Here is a 9,502-nt window from a genome sequence, read left to right as displayed (position 1 = left end):
GATGGCTCTCTAAGCCTCACTTTCCCCATCTGTAAAACCCTCCTCGTGGAGGGGAGCTGGCATAAAGGGCAAAAACAAATACAAAGCACCGATTACAAGGCCTGATTCTTAGATGGCATCAGCCAGTGGGGAGTTTTATTTGCCGAAAAACTAGCCAAAGATCTCATTTTTACTAGTGCTTAAAGAAACAGCTAATGTAAAAACATCTTAAAATTTTAGTTAATGCCAAACACTGACTTTTAAAAATGATTTTTCTCATCCTTTTATCCTAATAATAATAAAAACACAAAATGTTTACTGTCCTGCATTGTCCTAAGCATTTAGATCTCCCAGGCAATCCTGTGGGGGTAGGTACTGAATTAGCCCTCCCATTTTACAGTTGAGAAAAATCAGCCACAGAAAAATTAACATGGCCAGGGGCACACAACTCATTAAGAATATTCCTTTAGTTTGCATCTCCTTTCATCTGCCTCATCCTCTCTTTTTCATTGTCTCTAGGTCCTTGACAAGTTGGTGAGACAAACCCGCTACAGTAAGCCTTTGTCTTGTTCTCCCTCTCCATCTCCTTATCAAACTAGAAAGTCCAGGCATTTACAAATTTCCACTCCTCCATCTGCTTTCGATACAGTGCTTTGCAGGGCCTAACCCTTTCTAAGGCAAAGGCCTTGAGCAGAAGCAACAAGCTGTGATCTGGAGATATTGGGTAGGAAAGAAGTAATTCTTGACAGCGGGGTGGGGAGTGGGAATGCTTGAATGAAGTCCTGAAACCTACAGAAATGGTGTTGTGGTACACTGCAGCTGCCGGCTGACCCCGGCCCAGAATGCACCCTGAGAGATCTTTTCTGAGTTTTCACGATGAAATAGATTCTCTTCAGGTCAGGCAAGTAGGGGAGGACCAGCGGGATGTGTAACCAGAGAGGTGACATCCTGTGCCTGGGAAAGCTCCAGTGCCCCCACTGGGAGAGCATAATGGCAGGCACCCACCAGAGCAGAAACTGGGGAACCAGACCGTCCTCTGCCCCTCTCACATTCCCCCTTCCCCCAGGAAGAAGGAAGTCAAGTGGATGAAGAAATGGGGAAGTCGGAGCTGATCCTGCAGTGGCTTCTAGGGGGGCCTACAGTACAGTTGACTCTAATCCGCAGTGAGACAAAGCCTCTGCCATAAACCTGATTAGCAAGAAGGTTCTGGAAACATTTCCTGAGGGTGCAGAAAGGGAGAAGGAGTATTGTGCATACTGTTTTGCATCTCAAAACAATCTCACTCACGTAGGCTGTTTTTCAGTGCTGGGTCTTTTTCCTTGTCTGTGCATTTCCCCAGGCTCAGGGCGTGGTATTTGCGACTAGTTTCGGCAGCACGGGGGCCCTTGGTATTCAGGGTCAGGTGCCATTTTGAAAACTGCTCCAGCTACCTAAATCTTCCATATTTCCGATGTAACATAGAAGCGCACTTTGATGCCTTGTGCTGAAAAGGCTCCTTTCACAACACAGAGTTCGATTTTTAAAATTTAACCTTCAGAATTTAGAGATCATGGTGTTTTGTTTTCGACAGGGGCCTCCTTAGCAATCACTTTGATAATTTAGAAAAATAAGGAACATGAAAGTAAAAGAACTTCCTCATTGACAGGCGATAAGTCAATAGCTGAGCTTGAACTTGACTTATTTTTCTAAGAGGGGAGACGTTGTACTCTATAAAACTCCAGATAAATTAACCTCGACCAAGCAAATATTCCTATTATTTGATTTGGGTGCGCACAAAAATTATAGCGATGAAAAAAGATGCCTATCACAGTGAAGAAAGTTTTTTTAAAAAATCACTTAAGGGTGCTTTACCTCCCACCCAAGTCACGGAGACCGTCTTGGAGGAGACAAAGAGCATTGGGTGGGGTGAACGCCCTCTACTGGCCTGAACGCTGAGTCACACGAATCTCACCGCTGCAGTGGGCGAGGCTCTCCTGCGGGGTACACCGCACCCTTGCTAGGTGATGGCTGCATCGAACAAAGCCAGACTCAGAGTAAAGGAATGCCTGTCCCCTTAGGTCCCACTCAGGCCCTTAGTTGTCCCGCTCCGCTCCCCAAGAGCTAGTTTGCGCGGCTGTTGCAAAGATCCATTAAGATAAAATAGACATAAAAGGGTAAGGTGCATTATGAAGGACGCGTTGGAGGGTGGGGTTTTGCCGGTTTTATATTTCGACCCTCGTTGCAATTAGGGTGCATCGGTAGACGTGGGGGCGGGGGAGGGGCACATGCCAGTCAGGCCGTGGGACACGGTGCGGGAGACGCGAAGGAGTTAAGCAGGCCGGCGGGTGACATCACCTCATTTACATAGGAGCGCTCTATATAGCGGCACGCGCTGCGCCCCACCCGGCACTCCGCGACCGACAGCCACTGAGCCCATCGACTCTCTCCTCGCTGCCTCGCGCCGGTGAGCCCCGGGGCCCCTGCCTCTCGCCCTCGGGAGGGTCCCCTTCCCACCCGGTGCCCGCATCCCTAAAGCCGAGCCCGCGTGGCTCTCCGGGGAGAGGCTCCCTTGGCGGGGAGCTGGGGGATGCCAAACCCTTCAGATGCGGGGGAATGGGGTCGGGAGCTGGGGGATTAAAAAAACCCCGAAACTGGCATATTACTATGCAGCTGCGAGGGAGCATTTTTCCCTTAGGCCCGAAGGCATTTTACATTACCTCTTAGGCAGTGATGAATCCGGTCCTATGTTCCAGCTCACACCCACCCAAGCCCGGAGCTGCAACAATTAGCATTTTTCCTCTAGCATCTGACAGCTTCGTGGGCTGTATCGGTCCAGGTTTAACGTGTCTGGGCTGTGAAACGTTTAAAAAGTCCTTCGTGCAGGGGAATGTGTGCCGAGGCTGCCGAAATGCCCCCTCGCTGCAGAGGAGGCTGATCTGTGGCTGCGGGGGCAGCTTTGTGCGCGGCCCGCTGCATTGTTGCACGGGAGAGAGGAAGCGGGGTGGGGCGGTGGTCGGAGGCGCCGGCAGCAGCGCCGCCTTTGTGACGAGGAGAGAGCTGCATGGGCTGCACGTTTGCAGGGGGGAGAGGTACCTATAGAAAACGGAAACGCTGCAGCCTTGGCTCCATTTTAAGAATTTGTACTCGATTTTCTCCCCCTTGAACTTGGAATGGCTTCACTGTTCTCTACTCCTCCTAGCCAGATTTTAATGGTGAAATGCTTCTACAGTTAGCAGCCCCACAGCAGTCAATGTCATTCTCAAAGATTCGACCTCCTGATGTGATCGGTCTTCCCAGTCGCCCCCCTCTCCGCGCATTTCGAAATATTAAAGGTGGGGGGGGGACCTTTTTTTTCTGTAGAAAGATCTTTATCCCCGAACGAAAGCGGAAGGAGGTGGAGGTGGGGTTTCAAACAGGGTATGGGAGGGCAAAAGCGCATTTCTAAGCCGAGAGAAGAGAACGAGAGCGAACAGAGGCTTCGCTCTCAACCTCTCTCCTGGCTTTGTATATGCAGCTTCCTCCGCAACCATGTCTGACAAACCCGATATGGCTGAGATTGAGAAATTCGATAAGTCGAAATTGAAGAAGACAGAAACGCAAGAGAAAAACCCACTGCCATCAAAAGTAGACACCCCATGAGAAAGAAGCCTGGGCGGGAGTGGCGGGTGGGTAGGAGGGAGGATGGGGAGGGGCCGGGGAGGAAAGGAAAGGGAGGAGGTGGGGGGGGAGGAGCCGACAGTTTGATGATGAACGTGGCCTGGAAAGGTTAATTAAAAATTGTTTTGCAGCCAACAAACACAGGGCTTTTTAATAATTTGATGGAATGTTTCATATACCATATTAATGTTAAAAAATGTTCCATTTAAAATAAACCGTGATGAAATGCCTATTGTTAACTTGTAGAACTTTTATGATTCGGAAAGATGGTTTGAACGAAAGTTCTATAATCTTACACTAGGCTACACTGGATCTACCTAACCGGACGCCCCTCAATCTCTCTCTTTTTCTCTCGCAGCGATTGAACAGGAGAAGCAGGCAGGCGAATCGTAATGAGGCGCGCACCGCCAATATGCACTGTACATTCCACAAGCATTGCCTTCTTATTTTACTTCTTTTAGCTGTTTAACTTTGTAAGATGTAAAGAGGTTGGATCAAGTTTAAATGATTGTGCTGCCCCTTTTTCACATCCAAGAACTACTGACAACGATGGCCGCACCTGCCTCTCCCACCTGCCTGTGGCTGGCAGGGAAGGAAAAGAACTTGCATGTTGGTGAAGGCAGAAGCTGGGTGGGACGATGGAGAAATCTAGAGTGAAAACCAAGTTGGTCCAAAGTGTCCCGCAGGCTGTAAAATGCAGTTTAATCAGAGTGCCATTTTTTTGTTCAAATGATTTTAATTATTGGAATGCACAATTTTTTTAATATGCAAATAAAAAGTTTTAAAACCTGGCCCGGTGTGTGACTGATGTCTGGAAGGGTGGGGGTGGAGGGGATGCTTACTCGCAGGTGAAACCTTTGGAAAAAGGGCCCGCCTCGTGGTCTCACTGGGGAGGGATCAATGACAAACGTTTCGGTAATTGGGGTAAATTCTCAGAAGTCATTAAAATGAGTTTTCACCCGAGTATGTGAAGTAACCTCATCGATGCTAGAGAATGGAAAATCATTTCCTTAGGCCGTTTGAATTCCTGATATGAATTGTATGAAAACATACATTAAAAATATACTTACCTTCATAGGGTTTCATCATGAGGGGGGTGATAACAGCACAATGCTTATTTTAGGCATCGAATTGAACTTGGTTATTTAGCCAATCGCCAGCATCAACACAGTATGTAAGCAGCCTTGTCAGAAAAGGCACCTTTTTAAACAGGTGCTTTATGAAAATTCAAGACGTTTTTTCTCAATCTAACGGCTGGTTCCAATGAAAGCCGCATTTGCGTTTAGTGAATGGAACTTTAAAATTACTGATTTCTCTTAATTTGAATAGATTTCAAAGACTAGACACAACAAGGCTGACATTTGTGCTAGGTTTAAATCCAGTAGGATTTAATTGGCTCAGCTCCAGTGCTTTTCTCGGGTCTGGTAACTTCTATTTAAACAACGGGTAAAAGCCAAGCGTTTGTTTGGGGACATTTAATGTGCAGAAAGGAAAATGAGCTACCAGTTAAGTGCAAAGAGCACTTAAGAATGGTAGCGCACCCGATATCTCGGCGAAGATTCACGATGCAGATGTCCAAGAAGTTAAACTTTCCCCCCAAAACTTAACGAAAACGCCCTTTTTGAAGAAGAGAGGAGGAGGGCAGATGGTCGATCATTATTAAACGGGTTGATTTCCTTTGCTCAACACTTATTTTGAGAACTACACAGGAAGCCATTTACCTGTGGTTGAGACAGTCAACCACACCAGCTAGTAGCCTTGCAAGGGAAGGGATGTGTGCCGGGGGCTGCAAAACTTGAGTTGCCACAGCCTGATTGGTCGCTGGAGAAAAGACAGTGGTGAGCACAAAGGTGTGGGGGCCTGCCCTCCAGCCCTGCATTTTCTTTACCTGCTTGCAAGGAAGGGTGTGGGCAGAGTGAAAATGCCCAAGGCGCAAAGATAAACCAAGCCCTATTCGTTTTTGCTGTGTGCACTTTTCGAACAATGCAAAGATGAAATTAGACTTTAAGAAATTAACACAAGTAAAGTGTTCCTCAGTTTAAAAATAAAAACGAGCATTAAGGGGAAAGGATGATTCATGAAATGAAGAGGAAGAGAAGACCCTTCCTGGGAGGCTAAAGCTAAAATGTAGCTAATAAATAAATAAATGAAAAACCTGGTGATGATTGAATTTTGGCTGCTTGGTGTGCGGAATGGTGTGCGGAAGTGTGATACGGCTTCTGTACGTATCACACTGTACACTTAACTGCTGCGCATAGAGACGGAGGATGGGAGAGGCTACCTTTTCGTTTTTCAATTCGGTGGGGGAAGAGAATTCTTTTTCCTTCCCAGGAAAGAATATTCTCAGAAGGGCCGGGAGTATTTATGAATCAGCTTGGGAATGCACACTGATATTTAGGAGCTTGGAGATGATGGTCTTTTTCACAAGACAGGAATGGGTCCTGAGGTTTGCCATAAGTTACAAATTCGTCATTAGAATGGGCTATCGGTCCAATTAAAGGAGCCTAGGCTCTGTGTCTTTCACCCCTCCCTCCCAGGAGGAAAGAGGTCAAGGGAGCTTTACAGAACCAAAGGCCACAGAGTCCTGTCTGGAACTTCCGCAAATTTTGAATTGATCACACGGAATAAAGCAAAAATAGAGGAAGTAAAAAGAAGCACACCGAAAGCTCTAGGGACAGACTCTTTCATTACTAAATCTCACAAATTCCTTAACCACCGCAAACACGTTTTCAGTCTTCCAAAGGATAGAATTCTCAAGCTACTTTATTCTTCCAGGAGAACAACACAAGTCTTGGGCTATGTCTGTGGGGATCGTTGAATGGGGTGGGGATTGAGTGTGTATGGGGGTGGGAAGCATGCAAGGCCCTAACAAACTCGGATCTCCCCGCCCAGGGCCTCTTGCAGCCCTCAAAAATCGCATCCTCTCCCACACTGTGGCAGTTAGATATTGTCTCCTTTAGATGCATCAGGATGAAAATAAATTAATAAATGCACCAGGAAGATATGTTTGTTTTTCTAACTCCACAAGACACAAGAATAAAACAATTTTCTATTCTTTCTCAACGTATGGGGCCAATTTTGTGCTTACTAGAAAGAACAGTGCATTTTGGAACCAACATTATGGCCAAAACATAAAAATAAAAAAATCTTGAGCCTTTCTTAGTTCAAGTATGTAAATCGAAAAAATTGTTTCATAAAGTCGAAAGCACTTAAAGTTCGCTTTACCTTAGCAACACCGGCCTAGCAAGAAAGTAAAAAAATACTCTCCCCCCACCCCGGCCCCAATTTCTCACTTTTAAGAGTGGCTTACACTGCGATCTAAGAGACTTAAATCACCAATTTGAAGTTCGACTATATTTTATTTGCATGTAAAGAGAAGAGACTAAATTACAAATTTAAGACAATTTATACAATGAAGTCAGGTAAGGAGAAAATATTTACCTGGCTTATTTTTTTCCCTTGGATTCTTATAGAGCCTCTTCTCTCTTTAGTCACATCATCTTGGTGGTATACCATCCTTACTCTTGGCTTCTGAGACATTTGTGGGCAGGGTCTTCACACTCTATGTTCATTTGTGTATTCTTCCTTTTAGGTCCAATAGTCTCTTGCATAGTAATGGAGCACATATTAGGGCTTCAATATACCCTTTCTCCCTCTTAATCGGTGGAGACTTTACTTAGCTTGTTTCAGGGTACCTTTGCAACTGTGAATGTCATGCTAAATAGCACAATTTTAAATATATTTTAACGAACATATTTAGAGAGCTTTGAATGCTAATTTGCCACCGTCCTTGATTGTGCTGAATTTGAATCAATGCTTATAGCCAACCACATATTATTGTGTTAGAGCTCTGGGTCATTAGTTCACTCCACCAATATTTATGGACTGCCCAGTATACGCCCAGTATTTTATTTGCCAGTGATAAGGTCGTAAATAAAGAGACGTAGTCCCTGCCTTCATGTGTCACCACTTGGTTACAGATGCCTTTTCATCTGGATCTGAGTGGAAAATGCTAAATTATTCTTTGCCATTTTTAGGGTGAACACTAAACCTAAGGGCTTTGCATTTTTAACTGTGTTCAGATCTATTCTTTGTATCAGTGAGGATTTTTTCCCAAATGTATCTATAATGATTACATTCAAATCCCTCCAAAAGCTCAAGGGTGAGTGAAATTTGATGAAAACCAACTGATTCTTTGCTCCACAATCAAATATTTTATCAGCGTAGAAAGACTGGGCATTATAACTCTTGTGCGTTGTCTTGTGATAACCCTTTATGAGGCATGCCCAAGATTTAGGAATGGATTGAATGGATATTATTTTAAAATCTATTTTTCTAGGATTTTCTGATTCAGATGCCGAATTTCCAGAAAGACTTCTTATTGCTAAATCATTACCCTTCCTCTGTCAGCCTTGTTTCTCCAATTGGACTGAAAGATTGTCGGAGGCAGAAGTGGTCACTCGAATTTTGAAACCCTAAGAGGATGCAGCAAAATGATGAACACGTGAGGATATCCATAAATATAGCGCCTCGCTGACTGATGGCTGGGTCACATTTGTTTAGTAGGATTCCACATCTTTGAGCTTCAGCAGAGAGGGACAAGTTGTGTTCATGATCTATTCAAAGCAGTCGGAGCTATTCCTGTCACATTATTGTCAAACCACAGGAAATTATGCTTTTCCTTATTACCACGCTGAGCTCTGTAAGTGGCTGATACCCTTTGCTACACAGAGACTTTGTGATAGTGTCTTCTTGAAACAAAACTATTTAGTAAGATTAAAAAAATATGTATATATATATATATATATATAGAGAGAGAGAGAGAGAGAGAGAGAGAGAGAGAGAGAGCCGTCTAGTTATTTCAACTTAAAGTAATGGCTTGTGTAGAGCGTGGAAAAAATCATTTTTATTTATTCAACTAACCTTTATTGAGAATCTCCTGTGTGCCCAGCTCTTTTCTAGTTGCCGGGAATAGGAAGATGAATCAGCCTGGGCCTGATGGAAGAGGCAGACCCATATGACTGACTAGCCATCTATAGCGGGAGCTACAGATCTGTTCATTTACCTGGCAACTATTCACCGAGCTCTATTTTTGCCAGCTAATGTGTTGGGCTGGGAGAGAAACTGGAAGCAGATTGTGACGGGCTCTTATGCCTGGCTAAGGAGTTTGAAAATTACCTTTAGGCAATTAGGAGGTATCAGAAGTAAAATCGTTTAGCCCACATGAGACAGCTTGCAGACACTTCCTGTTCAGAATGCAGCTCTATGGAAGGAAGGGCAAAGAAGCAGCTGTCCGTACTTGTAATCGAAAAAAGATTATCGGTGTAACATTAACCTCGTTTGATAAGGTAATAAATCACACTTTTATTGATATTGTTTAGTCTACATTTCAGTAAGACAGGCCGTAACACCTCCATATTGTAAACACTTTCCATGTTCATTTGCTACCCATTTTTATATCGGTATGGACAGACGGTTAATATTTTGAAATGGTTGAAATTACATTTTTTGTTTCGTGGGATCACTGAGGTTTGCAGGGCCTCATAGTAGGGTTTGCACATTAAAAGCTGATCTTCCATCATGTGTAGTATCCTGAAACTGCTGTAACAAACTACCACAAACTTGGTGGCTTAAAATAACAGAAATTCATTCTCTCACAGTTCCAGGGGCCAGAAGTCCAACATCAAGGTGTCAGCAGGCCACATGCCCTCTGGAGGCTGTAGGGGAGGGTCCTTCCCGCCTCTTCCAGCTTCTGGTGCCTCCAGCGGCTCCTTGGCTTGTGGCTGCATCTTTCCAATGTCCATCTTCATCTTCTCGTGGCCTTCCCTTCTGTGTTTTTTCCTTTTCTGTCTCTTCTAAGGACACCTGTCATTGGATTTAGGACCCA

At 44.7% G+C, this 9,502-nt stretch overlaps 1 long non-coding RNA gene across 1 annotated transcript; it reads left to right on the top strand.

Moving 5' to 3' along the window:
• The first annotated feature begins 1,979 nt into the window (after positions 1–1,979).
• On the top strand, positions 1,980–3,485 carry LOC120612178 (uncharacterized). The gene is made up of 3 exons (XR_005655372.1): positions 1,980–2,132; positions 2,327–2,422; positions 3,473–3,485. It is a non-coding gene; the product is annotated as an uncharacterized LOC120612178 (long non-coding RNA).
• Positions 3,486–9,502: the final 6,017 nt, after the last annotated feature.

This window comes from Pteropus medius, unplaced genomic scaffold (genome assembly GCF_902729225.1).
Source record: "Pteropus medius unplaced genomic scaffold, Ma_sr-lr_union100, whole genome shotgun sequence".
NCBI classification, from domain to species: domain Eukaryota; kingdom Metazoa; phylum Chordata; class Mammalia; order Chiroptera; family Pteropodidae; genus Pteropus; species Pteropus medius.
This window is presented reverse-complemented; position numbering and strand designations above follow the sequence as displayed.